We start from the raw sequence: 25,261 nt of genomic DNA, 5'->3' as shown, positions 1-25,261 counted from the left end.
TTAGCCTATATAACGCAGTTTTCTGTCACCATAAAGGCAGAGCTTTTCGGCCAAGATTTCTCGCTGCCAATCGTTCTGGCACACTTCTTGGAGTTGCGTGTCACATGGCCTAAAACTTTATATGTCTTGGTGCGTCGTGGCGCGGTAATGGCCAACGCCGATATGGCCATTTCCATAAATCTTGCGTTTCTTTCCTTGTGGGAAGAGACCCAAGAATCATAATAATCGACAACTTGAAATCGCGCCCAGCGCGAAAATTTTTGAAAAAGTTGCATAACTTTTTGAAAAATACTCTATAATTTATGCTAATTCACCAAACAATTTTGGGCCTCCTTCGAGCTCATTCTCAGTCATTCTATCAATATTAACATGATATGATGCGAAATAGTTGTTTATCAACAAAGCAGTTTGTCAAGCCTAAAAATTGCACTTTTGCACAACGGAAATGCATATTCTCCTGTATCAATTGGTAATTCTACCAAGATTAAAGAGGAGTATAAAGCTGTAAAATTTGTCTTTGAAAGTCTTAACTACAATACTCATATAAGTCTAATTTTTTGACTGGTAAATGGATAATTTTCCGCTGAGTCAACAATGTGGGTATACCTAGTAATCCTATCAAACGATAAGCTTAAATCTGTTATCTGGTATATTCGAATACCGATGAAAGATTCCAATTTCACATTAGAAAGGAGTTCACTGCATGTAATTTCTCCTAGGATGTAGTAAATTAAACTTTTTAGATGATGACAAAGCACTGACGAAGCACCCAACTACAAACATTTGGTCCGAAAATTCGTATCTGCATATCGAAAACTTGACCACGAACATGAGCATAAAAGTTCACTTCCTGCTCAGTCATCTTGATATATTTCCCGATCATCTTGTTGATTAGCAAGGGGTTCTACCAAGACATCAGAGCAACAAAGGAAAGATATCAGGGCTGATGAGATGAGCAATTGAACATATTATGTCAGACCATTACTTATATACATGACTGGAGTTTAGTTATGTACATGATATCGGTGGAAGTCTGTAACTATGATATATATATTACCCTTAAATATAGTGCTGTTGCTGTATTTTGATTTAAAAGAGTCTTATGTGTGTAAAAAACGAGTAGATTGAATTTCTAAACTTTATAGTACGATTGAGCCGACTTTTTATCTAGTCATTACCGCGAAAATGGGAGATTATGGTCAAAATAGCCCCACGGGTTAGTTATCTCCACTACAAGAGCCAATTTGAAAAAAAACGAAGGTCATTTTCGGAATCAGTGCCCTTCAGAACCCCCAAAACCACTCTTACTTTGTCTGCCTAAAAATATGTGTTGACTAGTGTTATTATTGGTATTTTCTATCGAATTTTATGAATGACTAGATTTTGAACATTATTATTCCCACAATCACGGAATTATCATATTTATTGGTCGGAAATAAAGCGCGGAAGGAGAGGTAACGAACAGGCGGGGCAAGCCTCACTTTTGATAGCGCAGCCCATCGTAAATAGCTTAGAATTTATAATCATTGGTAGGCTATTAATCAAATGTAATTTTCGTTCCGATTCCAAAAATCTAAGTATTGATCAACTTCTAAAGTATTCGGCGTAACGTAACGTTGCGCTGCTCAGCTAGATTTTTACGGCGGTGCTAGAAAGCTACTTACCAATCAAGAACATTTCTACATAGCTATGTCGTTGTTTTTAATTTGAATTTGTGATTGTGAATGTCACTTCCAATTAGGGTTGGATTATCCGGATAACCGGTTAACCGCAGGTATTTTCACTATCTGATATCCGGATATTTTTCTGCCGGTTAACCGGATAAAGAAGAATCGTTGCTAATGCATTTTACACGTTTTAGTAAGCTTCAATAAGTCGTATTCAGTGTTGGCGCGGCCGATTAACGAGAAGCGTGTTGCCAATTAGCGAGATGCGTCTGTACACATCGCACAATGTAATGTGACGCGATCTCCTGCTGAGAAGATCGTTAAATTAGGTCATTGATTGCCACGCGTTCGGCTATCGTCTCTGGCCTGATTTATCGCGTCTTCAACAAGCCGATAGTTCCACTGGATTGAAGAATCGCATCTGCAATAGGCCATGTGCAGTGTACACACTATTCCATCGCTGGCCTGCACAATCACATCTTCATTGGCTTGGTGCTCACGATATTATCGTTGACCTACACAATCGCATCTGCAATAGGCCTACGAACGATATAATCGCTGGCCTAACCATCTCGGACCCAGCATGCATTGGCTCCTATCTCTCGATGGCTTGTTGACGATATGCCGTTAAGTGTATTCTAATTAGTGATTCTGAGAGTGACACCGCGAAACTGAATGACATCGAATGTTCGCAAAAATGTGCGTGCGTGCAAGCGTAATTGATTTCCGCTGATGATTAATTCGAAAAAAAAATCGAAACCCCCTGATTTTATTTCAATCCCCCTACATTTCCGGCTGGCTGCGTACCTGATCAGCACGTGAATTAGAGCGAGGTATCATGTCGGCATCAATTCCAGTATCAGCTAGTCGTCCTTCTAGTACTCCAAACCTAAACATAAGGTTGGTCAAAAGGATGTAAAGCCGTTGAAGTTTCCGGCGTACGACCAGCCAACCGTTTGACTCTCTCTCTACGAAGCGCTGCTTTCTATTCAGCCCACTTCTGTGGAAGCTGAAAAAGCATTCAATGAACGTGGACTCTTTGTTTCAAAATTCCGGGCCCGGCTACAGGATCCCACAATTGATGCATCTGTGCTTTAAAAAGAGGGCATTGCAGAAGCAGTGAACATTAAATTTGCGTGGTTTTTCTTGTATTCGCTCATACTGCGCGCTTGGGTAGGTGCTCTACAATAACACTGTGTAATGATTTTGCGATCCGTTTTACATGCAGACCTAATGAAATCGATTGTCTCACTCAGCAGTTATTATCCGGTTAACCGGTTAGATAAATTCCAAAATATCCGGATATATCCGTTATCCGGATAGTGAAAATTATTGATATCCGAACTAACCCTACTTCCAATGCAGTCTACATCGCGGCGTAGATCAGGAAGACAATGTGTATTTGAAAACTGCATTGTCCTACGCTCGCCTTACAATGTCGCCATTCTCTTTGATCAATCAAGGCACCGTGCAATCCAAGATTTCGAGGCGGCGATGGTGGGTAGATCGAATTCGCGAGTGATATCAGTCGCCGACGCGACAGCAACTTGAAATTGTGGATTTTGAAAAGAGGGTGGTACGAGCCCCAAACCCTGGATACCCCACTGTCTTGACCTTTCAAGGACATGTTTATGCTGCCACAAGAATAATTACTCTGACCGTCATGAAAATTTACTAACAAGTTGCTACAATATTGACAAATTGAGTACAAAATTAAAAAAAGTATCAAAGAGTCATATCTTATACGCAAAAGAGCCAAATGGCTCGCGCGTGATAGGTTGCCGACGACTGGCCTACGGGCTCACACAATTTCGATGTACAGCATCCCGAATTCACCACTGGGATTGGCAATACGGGGGAGTTTATCGTATTGGGTTTTGTTTTATTGCTTTGTTTGACTAGAAAATCAACTGAGAATCTCGTAGAGATCTTTTCGCACATTAAATTTAGTACAGCACCAAGATCTCAACTTTTTCATGCATGTATTCCAAACAAAGATACTCATATTATATAACTTTCCTGTGTGTTGTGTGGGTCATAACACTGAGCTGTATCATCCTTTATGATACGATGAAGAAATAATCCGACGATTTAAATTTGTAGCGCTTAAGTACAAGTAGCCTATAATTAGTTATACATTTTGGACCAAAAGCTTCAAAGCATCTTTGACGTACAAAGCGCAATACTCTCAAAACTTCGAGGCTTTGACAGATTGTTAGTTTGCAATGAGAAGTCAGAGATATATAGAACCATTGTTCTACCATATGATCACATGTCCGTGCTACACAATCTACTGCGAGGCCATTTTTATTCGGCGCCCCATACCGCCCCCAGTCCCAGCGCCCCCCATATCGCCACTGAGCGTTTCCGCCATCTTAAGAATACAAATCGCCCCCTGGGGGGAAGGGGGCGCTGGAGACAAGGTCAACAACCACTGTTATACATTCTACCATTCTTCATCTCTCTGTCTAGCGGAACAAACCGAATGTAATGGATACGCTGCGATATCTAGCAAAGCGTCTCCTGAATACTCAAACCTGTCGGAAGAAAGATATTTTCCCACTCCGGTAAAATATTATTGGCACTCATCACCGCACGCGGATTGGTACGTCACGTACAAGGCATTCGCTATCGAATATGATAAGAGCATAACTATATAAATAAAATGGAAATCGCACTAAAGAGAGTATCGCATGCGGTGATGAATTCGGCGACTGAACTGAGTTTGACAATCATAATCCAATGGGAATCCATTGGTACGGTATTAATTTCGACATGACGCCTGCAGCGATTTATTCCGCCCTCCGCGAATTGCCGGATTAATTAATCCGTGTGAAATCAATAACTCTGCGCTTCAAGACAATACAATCATGTGTCAAAATTAGCACCATATGCACGTCGTGTTTGCTGGGTGTCGCAATCCCACTGCTACAGTGAGGGAATTAAGTATTGTTAAGTACGGCCAAGTATAAGAGAGATCTCGTCCCGTGTCTCATGTGGAAAGCTCACGTATTCCAGAGGTTATCAATGCTATATAGTTGCAATTTTATGTCCCCAGCTTGGGTATATTGCTTCCACATACTCGTACAAGTTGATATCCCGCTTAATCGTTATTCATTATTCCGATAAGTGCGCAGTCCATTCATAGATTACCACATAGCTCTCGGGCCATATGTGTTCATAATTACTGTGAGGCGTAACGAATTAACGATACCATCGTTCACTGTTCCCGTCTAATACCATAGTAGCAGGGAATGTCCATAGTCACGAATTAACAACATACAATAAAGTAATTATTGCAAGATACCAGATTTTATAATTATGAATTACGCCCAACATCAATATAGAAGTTGCTATTTTTACTTAGGCAGAGAGGTGATTATGATAAATTATCCTGATGCGGGGTAGTGGCGTCTGAAATGTATTGATAAACCGATATACAGCACGGTGGATTTTCTTACAAGCACAGTAATGTACATCGAATATCTATTTACTATGTGTGGACACTTCATACGCAAAGACGAGAAAAGTCAATAGGCTACGTCTGACGTAATAATGAGCAGTGGCATTTGAAAATCAGACGTTTGTGCTCGCAATAACTAGTATAATATATCTTCCTTGTTCACGAGTGTTCAGTTCATGTCATAGTCCTTGTACGAATAAAAAGTAATCGTTCTTTCACGAAGAAATCGATTAAATATGAGATAGTCGATTACGATTACGATTACTTCGGGATTTTTTCGAATATAATCGATTGCGATTACGATTACTTGAAAATGCTGTAATCGTCGTAATCCATTACGATTACTAATCGCGATTACCCCATGTCTGACAGTTAGTGAGAGAGATTGAGCAATTTCGGTGCTGTTTTTACGGAGTGCTAACTATAATTTAATTTTCACAGAACGTAAGTAAAGCGTTGCGCTTTGCACAAAGTAGATATGGAGTGATAACCAATGTTCCCTCTAAGCTGCGCACGTGCGCAAATGCGCAGTGCTTTTACGGTCTCTGCGCACAGAAAATCCAAGTTGCGCACAGAAAATCCGAAGTGATGACCTTTTTTTTAGTCGGTACGCACTGTTTTCCAAGGGTCTGCGCAGTGAGTTGGTGAGTGTGCGCAGACCCGTCAAAAATTAGAGGGAACATTGTTGATAACTATGTTTTCACGTAGGAAGTATCGCTAACTATAATTAGGTATAGCGGGTTGCGTGGTTCCGTTCACATTACATTGTCGCCCATATTACATGTTTAATCGTCGTAAATATGGATCATCAAAACGTTTGCAACTGCCGTTTCGTAATGTGGCAGAACATAGCGTGTCCTAATGTGAAAAAGTGGTCTCTGACTTTTTTAGCGTAGGATATGTTTTAGCAACAACTGTTGATACTTTCTTGACAAAATACTCCGCTTTTAAGAAATAATATTAGTAATTCTCTTTTAATTAGCAGTATCGTTAATTTCAGGTCTTCTTAATAATTTACGTTCTTCCGTCCGGAGAAGATGTACATTGTACATGTTGAAGTTCAAAAGTGTGGTATTGACTCTATTTTCCAGAAATAAAATTACAATATATGTAGGGTTACCATATTTTGGAAATCTGAAAAGAGGACACTTTTTCAAAATTTTCAAACTTGCAAAACCGGATGAAAATCATGAAGAAATGGTCATTTTTTCCCACATCGTGGTCGGTTGACTAAAAAAAAAGGTCAATTTTCGGGATCATCTCCCAAAAAATACACTTCTTCCTTTCACATCATTAGGTGGTTAACTTTCTCGCACACCGCCCAAAATCATCATCAGGTGGTTGACTAAAAAAAGATAAACTTTCCGAATCAGCTCGCGAAATACCCGCCAGAGCGTTACTTCGGTGCTCCGTTACGGTATTTCAGTCGAATTTGGCCGTAAATTTGACCAACATTCTCAAAAAGAGGACATTTGGGCATCCTCCGAGGACACTTTTAAAAAAGTCAAAAAATAGGACATTTTTACGATGGCATTTTTACGATTCGGCATATTTTTTATTAACGTATACTAATCGCGCAAAGTGGTAATGCCTTATCCGATGCAACTTTGGCGGCCGTCGACATGCAAACTAATATAAATGATTAGTGCGGTGTCCACTGGAAATGGACGTTAGGGTTGTTCAGAATTGACCGACTTTCAAAAAGTCATGGTTTTGAGTACGCTTCACGTAGCCTACCTCATCCCTTAATAACATATTCTAGCTACTTTTTCAGTAACTCATTTCTTGTATCTGTGTGCATGCTAAGCTGGAAATGTCGGCTGAAAATGTAGGATTATCCTAAAACTTGAGTTATTATGCGATTTACCTAGGCTACTAAAATGACATTTATTGTCAGGCTTTAAGCGGCTGTTGTGGCTTGGTGTGATGCAAAACATCACTGTAGATATTTTTCAGAGTACAGGACACCATTTTAATATTGCACACTGCTTTGGTAATCCTCAAACTTACGTAAAACTTAGCATAATTATGCACAATTCACCATGTAAAAAAATATAAAAGTAAACCATTCAATTCAGTTCTAAGAACTTATCGGGGAAATGGATAACGAAACGAAACAACATAACTAAGATATCGATTAATTTGACAAAAATCCAATACCAATCAGGTGAATGAATTATCGAAATTTTGAAAGTTTGTCGAAAATCTTCCACGGCTTGTCGTCAGGTAGCCTATGTAGTACAATGTACAATAACGTGGTCTCTATTTAATTTCATCATATGCGCTGCTGTACCGTTAAGTTCTTGACCACTATTCACGAATTGCCGAGCACTCACGACAAGCGGATCACTTACCCTTCTGACACTGGAAGACCCGACCTGATGGTGTTCCACAGCTATAGCATCAATATGAACCAGCATTTTGTCCCAGTCAAATACACAAATATAACATGACATATGTCTCTGTCATTGAATAGTTTTACAGGAGCATTCAGAGTCACAAATAGAGATGAATAATGAGATCTGATCGAAATCAATGCTACGGGGGGGGTCAGCTGCCTGTGAATAAGATATAGATGTGCTCCCGCTGTAAGTTTAACTTCGTTACTTTATGCTGCTTCCGGTCGTCTTCTAGCTATGTTCAGTGTTATTCTTGTTTTCTTATTTTACCTTCCAACACATTGTCTTTGTCGCCAATCGTTCCTGATCTAGGACCTCTCTAATCAGGGTAGGAGGTTGTGTCTTATAGTCATTTAATCGTATCAAATGAGCCTTTTTCTATCAATTTTCGAAATAGCTTCTCAGGTTCCTTTCCTATATCCCATATCTGACGCAGTGCAGCTACTGAGCCACTTTGTGATGCTGGCACATATATTTGGACAATGACAGTTGAAGCAAACAGCCTTTTTGCAGATGATAAAGAAATGTGAAGGCATAGCATTTTACCACGATCGGGTGCCCCGGATTAGGAACGATTGGTACCAAAGATTAAGAATTGTTAGTTAAACTCGGGCTACAAGATGACAACTGAACTGCTAGAGGTTCACCTCAGCTGCAAGTGGGAAAGTAAACATTCAGAGAACTCTTCTATATCTGCCCAAGCGGCTGATTCTCCCCATAGCAGTGATTCTGAAGTTGCACAATATTTATACGATCATCCTTCTAAATTTACTACTCTGAAAGTCACTATAAACCAAATAAACGACAAAGATACATGCCAGGTTTTTGATCGTTGATTTGCTTGAAACGGCTTCTTCGTTCACACTGATGGTATGATGGTAAAACACCGTTGGTCTAGTCTTCCAGTTTCAGAATCGCATGGGTATCCGCATTTCATAAGTGCTCGGGAATTCGTGAATAATGGTCAAGAACGTGAAGATCCATGATAAAACTAAATACCGAACACGCTATGTACAAAGTACATAGCTGATGACAGAAAACAGCAAGCCTGTCTCATGGAAGCCGTGAAAGATCACTGCCATTTTTCGAAATTTTGAACTTTTCGTCGGAGATCTTCCATGGCTTCTTCTGTTTTCTGTCATCAGCTATGTACTTTTTACATAGCGTGTTCGATATTTACTTGATCAATTGATCATCCACCTGATTGATATTGGATTTTTGTTAAATTAAACGATTTTGGTCTGCAACAGACTTCTTCACGGGCCGTCTGAAATTGTTTGACCCACCGGTCATGTGTGTGACAGCTCTTTTATACCGTTAGGCAGGTGCAGATATGTGGTTGCGTGTAGGCTACTAGTCAGGACCGAAACAACACTTTTAACCCAAATTCTGCGCCCCCAAAACGCTCGCCTGGGTCCCAGTAACGCGTGATCGGTTCAACGTCTGGCGGGCTTATGATATGCGTCTGGTGTCTATGTGCATCTAGCTTTAAAATTTGTGAATGAATTCCGTTAATAATATTGGTTCTTCCATATATAACTGTAAAATATTTATCTTCCATCAGTCCACGTGATCAAAGTTAGCGGTAGAGCTGCTAGAGGTGATGACTTTGAAAATGCAGGGAACATATTTGTACATCGCTAAGTCGTGTTCATGTCACAAGGATAAGACTATATGAGCCGAAATGTCGGTCCGCACCATCAGGTTGCACATCCGGTGGTTTCCAACCATTCAGGATCGCGGCTCTATTTCCAATTTGTAAATGTTCTGTGGCCAACCTCAAAATATGCTAATCTGATTACTAAAAAATGCAGGGTTGTAACCAAGTGACATGGTTCCGAGTCACGAGTCAATCTTATTTTTGTGGTTCTGACTCGAGTCAAGTCGAGTCATTTTCAATTCATCACCGAGTCGAGTCCGAGTTCAAGTCACCGTTTAAAGGGTCAAGTCCGAGTCATAGTGTTATGACTCGAGTCTGAGTCCAAGTCACAGTATTGAAGTCATGTTCAACTTATGTTTTCAATCCTGCTTGGGTGATATCGAATTCCTTGCTTGACAAACACGTTTATTTTGTCCCTATCAGAGTCGTTGTACATGATTATTTAGGCAGATAACGGACAGTTCCTGGCCTCATTTACCGATGCCATAGATAGACGAGACAGGCCGCCAATATGATAACTTTACTAATCTTAGAACTTTAAATCAAATATCTGTCTTTTCAGTCTGATACATCACAAATACAGGCATTCAGTTTGTATTACGAGCACATCGACGACAGCTCACAAATAGCTTATAGAGAACCAACGAATTCACGTCTAGATACCAGCTGATAGAGAATTGACAGATTCATGTCTATGTAGAGGTACAGTTTTTCTTTCACATTATCAGGTGGTTGACTAATAAAGATCAACTTTCCTGCTCAGCTCCCGAAATAGCCGCCGGAGCGTTACTTCAGTGCTGATTTACTGTATCTTAGTCGAATTTGCACTACATTTTAAAAAAATTTCCAAAAGGAGGACAAAATCTCAAAATGGAGGCTACCTCTTAAAATTGTTAGATTGCATAAAAGAGCTCAAATTTGGCTCAACTCCAACTAGTAGAAAAAGCAATGCTATGAGAGAAAATTTTGGATTAATTACAAATAGAGATTTTCGAATTTTACCGGCTACCTCATGATATTGTTAGATTGTGTAAAATATGATTCATAGCAAATTTGACTCGATTCCAACAAGAAGAAGCGACGTTAATGGAGTAAAATATTTTGGATATGAAAAAATAGTCGGCTTACTACTAGTATATAATTATATCATATGAAAGAATTTCTCACTAAAAATAATCCATTTATTTTCAAATCCAAAATTTTCTCCTCTAATATCATTTATTCTACTTTTTAAAATTAAGCCAGATTCAGTGTTCTTATTTTAGCAAGTAGCCACCCAGTAAAAAAAAGAAGCATTTTTGAACCAAACTGAAGAGCATTGGATACTCATTCTTTCTAGTCGTCCAAAAATCCAAAGAATCATCGCCTTCAAATCTACACATGAGCTTATCGGTCTCTTCCAAGTACTTGACCATCTGAGTCATTTCATTGGCTCTAATTGAACTTTGCTTCGATTGTTTGCTTGTATAATTGAAAAGTATTTAGTACTTTGATTGCGGAGGTTCTATTACCTCTTCATCACTGGATGATTTTGTATAATGCATTGGTACTATATACCATTGTCTGTTGTTTTTACGGCAGCATAGGGGAGATGTGGTACCGATGGATCAAAAATTGCAAAATGATCTCTGGCCCTCAAATCTTCAGCCGAGAATGGCAGATCTTTTGCTGTCCCAACACTTCGATACAAGCTCTACCTATCGTGGACATTTACATGAATATCCGCCTTTTCAAAAAATATTTATAAACGTTTAAAATTTGTTGCTCGAACGTGTCATCGGTCCCCACCCGGTGGGACCAACGGCACACGACCATGGGACCTATGAGACATACGCTCAAAAACTCAAATTTGTTAACTTGTTTTGTTGTGTACTATAAGCTAAGCTACAGCAAGCCAATGAAGAATGTTTCGTCTTGACCTTCAAGAATAAAATAGATTATATCAACTGAAATATTGGCATAAAATCATGTTTTGATATACGCCTAAACTTCCAAAATTAATGCCATATACATATTACCCGCAAATCGACATTTTGACTTTCAAATAACTCGTAATAGCGATAAAACACCACAGGTACCTATTATTTACAGCCTATATATATGTAGGCGAGTTGCTGTTGTTAAGTGATTAGTTGGCCCATCTGTTTTGCTTGATTTGGCTATGGTACCATATAGGTCCCCCACCCCATAAATATTGTAATTGACTTGAAAATAGTCCACTCGAGGATGATATTGATTAAAAAATGATGCGCCATTATATACCCTGATATAAGCCCTATACTTCACATCAAAAATTATGGCGGGTTTGTTAGTCTGGAAGGTGATATAGAAAAATGCAAATGTCGATCCAAATTTACTTTACACCCCCTAAAACGTAAATCATTCGTCACAGACCCCATAACTCATGCAGGTCGAATTTTTTTGCATGTGAGGAAAGATTCTGTCAGCATGTAACTGTAGACAAATTCACGGAGTGTAATCATGGAATTATCATGGAGAATTTTTCAAGTATTTTCGGTCCCAGTGATCCATCGGTACCACATCTCCCCTATCTGATATCACACAAGTGCAACGAAAGCAGTGGTGACAAATAGCGATGTCGGCAGAATTTCTCAGATTCGTTGATCTAGCCCAGGGGTGGCCAACCTTTTTAGCCAAAGGGCCACATTCGAGTGACGAACTATTGCGCGGAGCGCGAAATGTTTTTCGAAGTTCATAGGTCTATAATATTGTCACTTGACTATATTGCGGGTCTGCTGTATATCGCTGGGCTCAGTTTGCAAGGACTGGACTATTCGGCGCCTGGACAATGGACATATCGATAGCGAAAGCTTCTACCAACATGCGTCAATCATTTTGTGCCTAGGCTTTATAGTCGACGGTCTTTCTGCGAGCGCAAAAGCCAGGTCGCATATGTAGAACGACACTTTGTCTCGTAATCGCGAATACAGTCAGACTCAATCTGATACATTAAGGCGATTTGGCGTCCCTTGATTTTCACAAAGGAGTAACAATATTAAAAGCAAGAAATCGAGTGACAGCATGTTGCGCGAAGCTTGTAGAAAATTTTAGTTGTGATAAATCTATCGCAAATTATTCTGCTTTATTGTAGTGTACGAAGATCTACCAAAATGGGATTGGCTCACGGATCTTCCAATGCGTCGGAACTGATATTTTAGTCATCACATCTCAAGTGCTGCGGTCAGACTAATCAAATTTTTGGTTGGCCTTGCAAGTTCACAATCTGTGCAATCCATTTTGATAATATTTCTAATTTCGGAAATTACTTCGCGGGCCACCTGTGGCCCGCGGACCTCGGGTTGGCCGGCCCTGATCTAGCCATTACGATTCGCAAATTTCTTCATCTTCGAGTCGTATAAAATAAGCCGAGTCGATGACTTGGGTCGAGTCATGCGTCATGACTCGAGTACAAGTCGAGTCAATCCAATTATTGACTCGAGTCGAGTCGAGTCGAGTCATTTTCCCATTTTAAGAAAATGACTCGAGCCAAGTCGAGTCACAAAAAATCGTGACTCGAGTCTGACTCGAGTCGAGTCATGACTCGAGTCATTTCAACCATGAAAAATGGTCAGCACTTTTACCCAGATTTACTCACGGCCTATGCTGGAAGCTGATTAGTGATTACATTCAACAACTTCGCGATTCTCAGAAAACATTCTTTTCAATTCACCATCAGACTGATACAGATATTGGGTATATCGCAATCACTTCATGGCTTCAGTCTTCATCGTAAATTAGAGGCTAAATTTAGCAACAAAATACCTCGTCTATTAATTGAAATGAGTAACACAAACTTTAATCAGAAATTATTTCAAGATATAGTATTTGGCTGAACAGTTGATGTTCCAACCGTTGTAACGAATATCAATGATTGTAAATTCAGACACAGATATTGCAAACAGAGACAATAGATGGCTGAAGCATTATCCCATGTTGCGTTAATACACATATGGCCTACATTGATGAATGCACTAACAAATGATGTCAAAGATTCGACCGAATCTTGAAAACTTTGAGCATGTGTCCATTGTCAATAACCGCGCTGGGTGTGCGTGACTAATACTCCTATCCTTAAAATCTGAGCCCACGATACAAATGCCACGCGGGTCACCCACAGATGAATAACGAGAGTACAGTTATTTGTGTGTGTGTCTCACGAAAGTTTTTCTTTTCGTCATCTACGATTGGGTGACTTCAATATCTTTTGATGTTATAAATAACAGACAGGAGGTCAAGTATTAACAACATACATTAAAGTAATTACACAACATACCAGATGTTATGATTATGAATTAGGCCTACGTGCCCTAAGCTCCACAGGTAAATCTTACTAGCGGGGGCTGAGAGAGGATTAAAAATGAATAGTAATATAATGCAATTACTAATATTATTGTCGATCCAGTCTTCAACTAGAAAATTGACTACCTTATTGGGGCCCAAGACCAGAGGTGGTCAAAGTAGTCAAGAAATCTACTCAAGTAGAAGTAGAAGTAGCGACGAAAATATCTACTCAAGTACGAGTAGAAGTACTTCCTCCATAAGGAACCTTAAACTACTTGAAGTAGAAGTAGAATTGATTGACTTTAAAAGTACTCAAGTAAGTAAGTAAGTAGTTATGAAAACGATCCTAATTCGTTCACATGGATTGTAAAAAGGTGCAAATTGAGCTATGCGATAGGTGACGAGCTTGATTCATATTGATGCATACCAGCAGGTATCCAATTTTCGATATCATAAGTATTCGTCCACATCATTGGATGGAAATGATAGTATTGATATGGAAATGCGATGCTAATCCTCTGTTTTCTCGAACAGCACGTTTTAGAAAATAGCATGATACGGCGCCATTTCCCATATTATAAGGCCCGTAGTTTAGTCGAAGAGCAATACGGAGAAGTTGTATAGGATACGGTGTAAACACTTTGCGCAATTGGTAAACGTTAATAAAAAATATGGCGGACCGTAAAAATACCATATTATGTAGCTTTATTTCCAGTAGCCTAATTGAAGGCATTACTACACTTGCTTTTATGCTTCAACATGTATGTTATCCAGACAAAAGAACTGATAATAATTATAAGTCAAAGTATATGATTCTTGGAATTGAAAGTGAAATATAAATACTACTTCTAAAAGCGGAACATGTATTTCATGTTTTTAGTCCAGAAAGTTTCAAAGGTAGTATGCTAAAACTGCTCTAAAACTAAAAAAAAGGTCAGAGTCCACTTTTCCAGATTTGGACACGCCATGGACATGCTAGATTGCGATATGATAAGTAAATGCTAGATTGCGAAACATCAGTTTCAAACGTTATGATGAGCCATATATACTGTGATGAATTATTTGATATGGACGAAGGGCGACAATGTGATGTGAACGGAACCACGCCAACCCTCTAGCTAAATTATATATTCACCGATACTTTCGTAAAATCATACTGGTCACTCCGTATCCAGCACTGCGCGCGAAGCGAAGCGCGATGAAAATTAAATGTTGATACTCCGTGAAAACAGCCTCGAAATTGCTCGGGCTATCTTCCTGATTGGAAGATTGAACTACTTCTACTTGATAAACTGAAAATAGCGAAAAGTAAGTAAGTAGATCAAAAAATATTACGAAGTAGAAGTAGAAGTAGCAAAAATCAGATCTACTTGAGTAAATACCAGAAGTAGAGGAAAACTACTTGAGTACTTCGAAAAAGTAGAAGTACTTCGTTACTGACCACCTCTGCCCAAGACCAACGTTCGGAGTGCGGAACGAATTGTTGTTTTGGTCCTTATTCCAGCTACTAGTGCGGAGCATGGACCGGAGCCGGATTGGATATCCGGTCGGATTTTTTCAATTTTGGCAGGACCGGATCGGAGCCGTATCAGTACTTTTTCTGTTACGGCCAGAATCTTTATGGATAAGCATGACTTTTATAACTAAATAACTACCAACCAACTACACGCAAGTAACCGCCAAACCAGTGCGAAAATAAACGAGGCATATTTATGAAATCACGGAACCCCCGTACCGTGTAGGGCCGGATTTCTGGCCGGACTTTTCATTTTTGGCCGGAGCCGGATCGGAGTCGAACCAGAGAATTGAACAACCGGATCGGAGCCAGACCAGAGAATTTGTCGATCTGCTCCGCACTACTTGCTACAACCCACGCTATCATAGCATATAAGCGGATGGCTATGGCGGCAGGTAAAGAATTATGAAATAACGATTGGCGCCCGTTTAAAGTATAGAGCAGTGGTAGGGAACCTTTTTCGCCCGAAGAGCCATATTGGCTCAATACTTTCAATTGTAACTACCAAAGAGCCATACATGTCAATCAACTGTTACGTCACAATTAAACATCCGTGACGTATTGGTAGCACTAATAAATGGGATTCGTAGTGTTTGCCATATTTTTCTGCCCATATGCGTAGGTGGAGCCAAACATGGTCACTACAGCAGTACATACCCACCGTGTGATACGTCAGGGGCGTAGGGTTAGGGGAGGCAAGTGAGGCAGTGCCTCAGATGCCTTCAGGGATAAGTGAAGGAAAATTGTGAACCATTCAATGGTATCTTCTATCGATGTTTTTGAATGACTAGATTCTGAACATTTTTGTTCCGAAAATCGCGGAATTTTCGTATTTATTGTTCGAAAATAAAGCGCGAAAGGACTGGTAAGACTTAGATGAGGCACCGGCGGGCCAACTCAACGCAAATACCTTAGAATTTATAATCACCTAAATTAATCAAACGTAATTGTCGCGCTGATTCCCTAAATCCAAGTATTTATTGACTCCTAAAATATTCGTGGTAACGTTACGTTACACACTTACATTTTTACGGCGATGCTAAAAAGTTAATAACAAACCAGTCAAGAAAAAGGATAGCTATAGCGTTGTTTTTAATTTGAATTTGTAATTGTGAATGTCACTTCAAAGGCATTTTATTTCACGGTGCAGATCAGGAAGACATTTTGTATTTGAAAACTGCATTGTCCTACAAGTGTCACCATGTCTGCTACTCTCTTTCAACAATCAAGGTATCGTGCAATCCAAGATTGCTAGGCGCGCGATGTTTGGTAGATCGAATTCGCGAGTGGTGTTAGTCGCCGATGCGACACCAACTTAAATTGTGAGATTTTGAAAAGGGGGCGGCGCGAGCCCCTAACCCTGCATACCTCACTGTCTTGACATCTCAAAGATATGTTTGTGCTGACACGAGAATAATTATTCTCGTCACCATGAAAATTTACTAACAAGTTGCTGCAATATTGATAAATTTAGTACAAAATTAAAAATTTCTCAAAGAGCCATATCTTATACCCAAAAGAGCCATATATGGCTCGCGAGCCATATGTTCCCGACCACTGGTATAGAGTCATATCAGAATAAGATTAAGTGAACATAAAATTCTGGTTTCTACTTAATACAGATAGGCTACTGCACGCTGCCGTTTCGAGAAACGGCAATGAACGGTTCGTTCATGATATATATCAACAGCTGTTAATTTTTAATGCTTCGTTGTGGAAATCGTAATGTTTTATTTGGCGAGAACAAAATTTCAAATCTTTGCCTGGTGTACGTACGTACTACATAGGCCTGCTGGTCGCCAAGCACCAACAGACAAACTGCGTTTAACTATAAGCATGACCTTTAACTAAACATCAATAAATCAGTTACCATTTGCAACTAGGCAGAATGGTGATTATTATCCAGCTGGGAGGTAGTGGCGTCTGGAGTGTAGCGATAACCCGATGTATCGCACGTCAGCTCGGCAGGTGTTCTTACAACCGCACTACAATGTAGCCTACGTCGAATATCTATTTACATACAATGTGTGGATGCTTCTTACGCAATCATGAACGAAGCTAATACTTCTGACGTAATAATGAGCAGTGGTGTTTGTAAATCAGACGTTTGTGCTATCATCAACCTGGTACAATATCTTTTCCTTGTTCGCGAATGTTGAGTATATGTCATAGTCCTTGCACAGATAAAAAGTAATCGCTCTTTTACAAGGAAATCGATTAGATATGGGAAGTAGTCGATTGCGATTACTTCGGAATTTTTCCGAGTGTAATCGATTGCGATTACTATTACTTGAAAATGCTGTAATCGTCGTAATCGATTACGATTACTAATCGCGATTACCCCATGCCTGCTTGGAAACAGACATGGGGTGATTACTTCACGAATGTAATCGATTGCGATTACGATTACTTGTGAATCCCGCGATTACGATTACGATTACGATTACAGCAAAATCAGGAAGTAGTCGATTACGATTACGATTACATTTCAAAAGTAATCACGATTACTCACGATTACAATTGTTTGGCTTCTAATATATTGGAGATATTGGAAGACAATATAAGGCTTGCGATGAAGATAAGGTCTAATGAGATACCAACTTTCTTTATAAATGATAAGTCATTTGCTTGTTACGTCATAATGCACCCATTGCCCAACTATATGCAGGACTATTCGTCGCAGCCAACGATTTGCATTCTTGTCAGGTCCGTAACTGCCACACCCCGAACTCCCCAATACGACCGGGAGCGAGTTCTAAGGGGACTCAAAAGTATTTCGTAAATCAACATAAATTATAATAGAGTATTTGCAAGAGAGTTAATTAACTTGAAAATTTTCTTCGAGATAATGTCTCTAAATAGCTCGATTTTGAAATGCATACCTCTCCCCCTCATGAAAAAAAACATGCATAATTCATAAGAATATGCATTTCGGTGGCCGTCATTACCCCGGTACGACACACCAAAAGACGTATGCAATTTCGGCCAACATGCAACTCCACAACGTGTGCTACAAAAGAATGACCTTGGCCAAAACTTTGGGTATGTGTCCATTGTCAGTAGCCGCGCTCTGTGGGCGTGACGAATAATCCGGTCTCTCCAATCTGAGCCCCAACAATGCAAATGCTAGCAGGGGTACTCACAGAAGAATGATGACATGACAATTTGTGTGTGCGTCTCACGAAAATTTTCTTACGTTTGGGCGAGTGCAGTATCTTTTGATTACATAAAAGGCGGGAGGTCACGAATTAACAACATACAATAAAGTGATTATAACAACATACCAGATGCTATAATTATGAATTACGTGCCCCCAGCTCTACCGGTAAATCTGAATGTATAGCAATATAATGCAATTACCCATATTAAGACGAAATTCAGTGATCAACTTGAAAACTGACCACCATGGGGCCCCAATACCCAGGGTTGTAATGACTCGAGTCGCGATTTTTTGGTGACTAGACTTGACTCGAGTCAATTTTTGTATTGACTCGACTTGTACTCGAGTCATTTTGCATGACTCAAACCAAGTCATAGGACTCGAGACTAGAACGGCCAAGACGGACATTCCATGTAACTTCGAAGAATAGTAAAGTTACCACATTATTTGTATTTCGTCTATCATCATGCAGTCCTGGTACATGGAAATAGGGCCGCATACTGATAAAACTGATAAAAATTACTATATTATGAATACGATCCATTCGATATCACTCGAGCAAAGTTGAAAAAGTGGCTAGAACCGGATTGATCTGAAAACTGATCTGTGATCATACCGACTTGTACTCGTAGTCGAGTCAAACACTATGACTCGGACTCGACCCTATACTAGCTGACTTGGACTCGGACTTGACTCGGGGGTGAATTGAAAATGACTCGCCCTGACTCGTGTCAAAACTATAAAAGTGAGATCGACTTGTGACTCGTAACATTGTGACTTGGTTACAACCCTGCCAATACCAACGATTGGAGTGGGGGACCAATTGCTGTTTTGATCCTGATTGTACCTAGAACCCACGCTAACATGGTGTATAAGCGGAAGGCTATGGCGACAGGTGTAAATGTCGAGTGAAGAATTGTGAAATAACGATTGGCGCCCGTTTTAAGTATAGTCATATGAGAATAAGATAAAGTGAACTTAAAATTCTACCTTCCACTTAATACAGATACTGCAAGGTGCCGTTACGAGAAACGGCAAAGAACGGCACGGTTATGATATATATCAGCAGCTGTTGCTTTTAACCATCGTAATGTTTTATTTGCCGTACGTATATTACATAGATAGGCCTACTGCTCGCCAAGCAGCAACGGTCAAACTGTGTATATCTAAGCATACCCAAACATCAATACATAAGTTACTATTAGAAACTAGGCAGAGTGGTGATCATTATCTTGCTGCGAGGTAGTGCCGTCTGGAGCGTATTGATTACCTGACATACAGCGTGGCTTACACTGTTCTAACAATAACACAACAATGTACATCGAATATATATTTACTACGTGTGGATACTTCTTACGCAAGGACGAGCAAAGCTAATGCTTCTGACGTAATAATGAGAAGTGGCGTTTGAAAATCAACCGTTTGCGCTATCAATAACCTGGTAGAATATCTCTTCCTTGTTCACGAATGTTCGGTTATGTCATATTCATTATACAAATAAAAAGTAATCGTCCTTTCACAAAAAAATCGATTAGATATGTGAAGTAGTCGATTACGATTACGATTACTTTGGATTTTTTTCGAATGTTATCGATTGCGATTACGATTACTTGAAAATGCTGTAATCGTCGTAATCGATTACGATTACTAATCGCGATTACCCCATGTCTGCTTGGAAATACATTGAATACCCCTAATTTTGGTTCTGCGGCCCGCGGCGCCATCAAGAACGAGGAAATTGACCTGCGAGGACGTTTGAGTTTGAGACCACAATTATTGGTGCTGCGGCCCACCTCGAAATGCCCCTGTGGCCCATTGTTTGAGAACCCCTGCTCTTCGGTTATTGCTGTTAGCTTTGCCCGAAATCACACATCATCACGAACATGATACACTAGACACCAGCGGTTATTGAAATATGGGTCGCGATTCGTGAAGGGTATAATTCTGGGTCATGACGGCACCGGAGCGATTTTTGTTAAATTTCTTGCATCACAAAAAATTCTTCGTCTTCGTGCGATTTCCCGTTGATAGCTTGTCCATCTCCGAGATCATTGCGTTGGCTACTATATATATATATTGGTTTCTCTAGAAAACACCGTCGGATACCGTTGATATACTTTAGTATGCGGGTGTGCAACGAGCGGGTGCGGGAAGTTATACACAGGTATTTAGGGGTCATCCCCTTCCACGCCTGGACGCATGAAGATGTGGCGTTTTGGCGGTGGTAAAAAGATCGGCGGTGATAAAACCTTGACCAAAATTGTCCGTCACTGGTTGGCCAAAACCTTCGACATTGATATGAGCGGTCGTCAAAATGATCGCCATAGAATAGCCCCGTCCTTGCAATCTCAGCAGTAGGCCCTAGTGTAGATTCTGTACAATGCGACACCTAAACCCTTGCATTCAGGCTAAACACGATTTTTCATTAGAGTTCATGGTATTTCGTCATGGTCATTCTACACCAGACCGATGTTCTTTTGATTCCTTATTTGCGAACTTATTGTACGGCCTATTTTAACTCGAAAGTTTTGTAAGACACCGCGTACGCAGATCACATCGCCTATATCAGGGGCAGACTTGGGGTGATTTCTTCATGGATGTAATCGGTTGCGATTACGATCACTTCTGAATCACGCGATTACGATTACGATTACAGCAAAATCAGGAAGTAGTCGATTACGATTACGATTACATTTGAAAAGTAATAACGATTACTCAGGATTACATTTATTTTTCTGCTTAGAACGAACTTAGAAGATATATTGGAAGACACTATAAGGATTGTGATTAAAAGGCCAAATGAGAAAAACTCTCTTTATGATGGGTCATTTGCCTGTTACGTCATAATGTACCCATTGCCCAACTTTATAGGGGACGATTTATCTCGCCCAACGATTTGTATTCTTGACAAGTCCGTAACTGCCGCACCCCAAACTCCCTATCAGGATGAGGAGCGAGCTCGAAGGGGACTCAAAAGTATTTCGTAAACCAACAAAAATTATGGAGTTTGTTCGAGAGATTTAATTAACTTGAAAATTTTCTTCGAGCTTCGCGATTTCAATGTCTCTAAATAGCTTGAATTTGAAATGCATACCTTTCCCTTCAAGAAAAAAAATACATATGGTAATAGGCCCCATCTCTAAAGGTAAATCTGACCATCGGAGGCTGAGAGACGATTAAAAATGAAGATTAGACTCGACTCCGACTCGAGTCTTGATGTTCTGATGACTCGACTTGACTCGAGTCATTTTCTCAAAACATGGAAATGATTCAACTCGACTCGAGTCGATGTGTGTAATGACTCGACTTAAACTGAAATAATTGCAAATGACTCGGACCAAATCATATGGCTCGAGACTCAAACAGCCAAGACCGACATTTCATTGTAATTTCGAAGAATAGTAAAGTAACCACACTATTGGTATTTCATCTATTTGTAGCGGTACTTGAAAATGCGACCAGAAACTGTCGAAAGTGAAAAAATAGTATATTGCAAATGCGAACTGTTCGATATCACCAAACGGGTTCACAAAGTGGATTAAACAAGACTTTAACTGGAAACTGAGCAGTCAACACAATGACATGGACTCTGACTTGAGTCATAATACCATGACTCGGACTCGACCCTCTACTAACTGACTTGGACTCGGACTGGACTCGGTGGTGATTTCAAAATGACGCGACTTGAGTCGAGTCAAAACTATAAAAGTGAGATTGGCTTGTGACTCGGATCCTTGTGTCTTGGTTTCAACCCGACCAACGTTTGGAGTGGGGGACCAATTGCTGTTTTGGTTCTTATTCTAGTTACAACTCACATGCAGGGCCGTAACAGCACTTCGTCAGGCCCCCCAAAAAACTTCGGTCTTAGGCTCCCTATAGGGGTATATCCGAACGTCTGGGGATCTTCCCCCCAGACCCCCCTCCGGCGATACACTGTTTATCGCTATTTATCATATTCATTGGGAGTTTGTTTAATAAAACAGCTTTTGTCGCCTAAGCGCGCAAAGCGCGGAAAATTTCCAGAATTCATGATTGAATCGGTCAGTATGATCGGGAATTGCATATATATTGTTATCAATTTTTATCTTCTCTCTGCTCACGTAATCAGATTTTCTGGTAGAGTGAGGTGAGTGAGTGAGTGAGGTGTGTTTGAAAAGGTTGGACCGGTCAATAATAATTAAACATATTCGGGCGTATACACGTCAGGCCCTCGTCACCTCGTCAGGCCCCCAAAAACGTGGGTCTTGGGCTCCCATAGCGTGATAAAACGCCCCCATCACGTTGTTTGCGTTTGTCACGAAATCATCTGTAATGTATCGTGAGACAGCGCGAAGCGCGAAAATTTTCGATAATTTATGATAAAATCGGTCAATCAGATCGGCGATTGCATATATATTATGCTATCAATTTATTGTCCTCTCTACTCACGTAATTAGATTTACCGGTAGAGCTGAGTGAAGTGTCTTGAAAACGGGAGGGCCCGTAAATAATATTTAAACATCTTCGGGCGGGCGGACCTGTTGATATGACTTCGTTACATGATGTTATTTCGTGACTTACAGTCTTATATATCAAGAAATATAGAATCGCCCAAACGTAGGCTCCTAAACTAAGAGACGCACACGATTTAAAATTGGTATTTCTTCACTGGCATAAAAGTTTTCCCAGCGGGATGGTATTTGTCTTGTGAGGTTCAGATTGCAAAGACAGGAACATTCGGCGCCAGTTATTTAGGCGCCTATGGATGCAATCAAACCTATATGTATTTTGTATATATAACGAAGTCTTCGGTCAGCATAAGGGCATAGACCTTTTCGGCCAAGGTTTTCTCGCTGCCGATCGTTCTGGCACACTTCTTGGAGTCGCATGTTATATGGCCTAAAACTTGATTGTATGTCTTGGTGGGTCGTGGCGCGGTGATGACCCAATACCCAATAATAAAGATAAATGGCTACTTGAATTCGCGTACAGCGCGAAAAACTTTTGGAAAAATTGCATAAATTTTCAAAAAATACTCTATGATTCATGCTAATTCACGAAATATATATATTTTTTTTTGGGGGGGGGGTGAATTGGGGTGCGGCAGTTTCGGTGTTGCTCACATGGTTTATAAGCGTGGCGTTAAGATAGTGTATAAACGGATGGATATGGCGGCAGGTCCAAATGTTGAGTAAAGAATTGTGAAATAACGATTGGCGCCCGTTTCAAGTATAGTCATATGAGAATATGATAAAGTGAACATAAAATTCCGCCTTTCACTTATTCAGAAACTGCAAGCTGCCGTTACGAGAAACGGCAAAGAACGACTCGGTTATGATATATATCAGCAGCTGTTGATTTTGTATTCTTCGTTGTGGAAGCCGCATATGTTTTATTTGACGAGAAAAAAATTTCAAATATTTCTCCGGTGTACGTACGTATGTACTTCATAGGCCTATTGCTCGCCAAGCAGCAACGGTCAAACTGCGTTTCACTAAGCATAACTAAACAACAATACACAAGTTACTATATGAAACTAGGGAGAGTGGTAACTATTAATTATTATCCTGCTGCGAGGTAGTGGCGTCTGAAGTGTATTGATAACCTGATATTCACCACGGTCGGTGTTCTTACAATCGCACTACAATGCGCATCGAATATCTATGTACTAAGTGTGGGTGTGGATACTTCTTACGCAATGACGAGAAAAGCTAGAACTTCTGACGTAATAATGAGAAGTGGCGTTTGAAAATCAGACGTTTGTGCTGTAACTCAGTGCTCTTCAACCTTTTTCGACGTGGTACACCCTTTTAACGTTTGCTCAAAACACGTACACCCCTGTTCATTAGGGGTCTTCAAAAATGACTTTTTCCCTCAAATCGTACTGGCTACTTGATAAAATTGTTAGGTTACCTAACTTAAGCCTACACACCAAATTTGGTACAATTCCAACCAGTAGCCGCATGGCTACCGAAGAAGAAAGTTTATATTTATAATATAAAAATAAATAACGAAAAATGCAGGGTTGTAATGACTCGAGTCAGACTCGAGTCACGATTTTCTGATGACTCGACTTGACTCGAGTCATTTTCTCAAAGTACGAAAATGACTCGACTCGACTCGAGTCAATTTCTGTATTGACTCGACTTGGACTCGAGTCATTGTGCACGACTCGAGCCAAGTCATATGACTCGAGACGCAGACCGCCAAGACCGACATTTCATTGTAATTTCGAAGAATAGTAAAGTAACGACACTATTTGGATTTCGTCTATTGGTACTGATAGTTGAAAATGCGACCAGAAACTGCTAAAAGTGAGGAAAATTAGTATATTATTAATGAGAACTGTTCGATATCACCAAACAGAGTTATAAAAGGTGGGTTTAATATGACATTAACAGGAATCTGAGCAGTCAACACAATGACTTGGACTCGACTCGAGTCATAATACCGTGACTCGGACTCGACCCTATTTTCGCTGACTTAGACCCGGACTTGACTCGGTGGTGAATTGAAAATGACTCGACTTGACTCGAGTCGAAATTATAAAACTGAGATTGACTTGTGACTCGGTGCTTTGTGACTTGGTTACAACCCTGGAAAAATGTGAAATTTTTCTGTTCACCCCATGAAAGTATTAGGTTGTCTATAAAAATGATGTTCTTCAAATTTGGTTCAATTCCAACCAGTAGAAGCGGAGTTATTGCCGTCAAAAAATTTGGATTTGAATAAAACGGTATTTGGTCATAGAGTCTATTCGCAGCCAGTTAGGCCGCCCGCCACGCAAATTGGAATATTAATTCGTGTCAGCCCAAAAACAGCATGACATTACGAACGATAATCAACCTAAATGTAACAGAATTGGGGAGAGAGTAGGTAAAGCTACTGCTGTAGAAGCGGTAATTCAGATCAGCGATGATAGCAGGCGCACCAGCCTACTGCGTATCAGGCCTGCCCCACACCACACATAGTCAATAGTAGCACATGGGCTGCAAGAGATGTCAGTAACCTCAGATCGTATGCAGCTATACACAGTCTATTGTCGCTAATTTGCATCACTAATAACAAAATACTAAATTGCAAATGTATGGCGAAATATTGGACATAAAATCGGC

This window comes from Botryllus schlosseri, chromosome 12 (genome assembly GCF_051294905.1).
Source record: "Botryllus schlosseri isolate E-star chromosome 12, Bs_hap1, whole genome shotgun sequence".
NCBI lineage: Eukaryota > Metazoa > Chordata > Ascidiacea > Stolidobranchia > Styelidae > Botryllus > Botryllus schlosseri.
The sequence above is the reverse complement of the archived record's forward strand: the minus strand, read 5'-3'. Positions refer to the sequence as shown.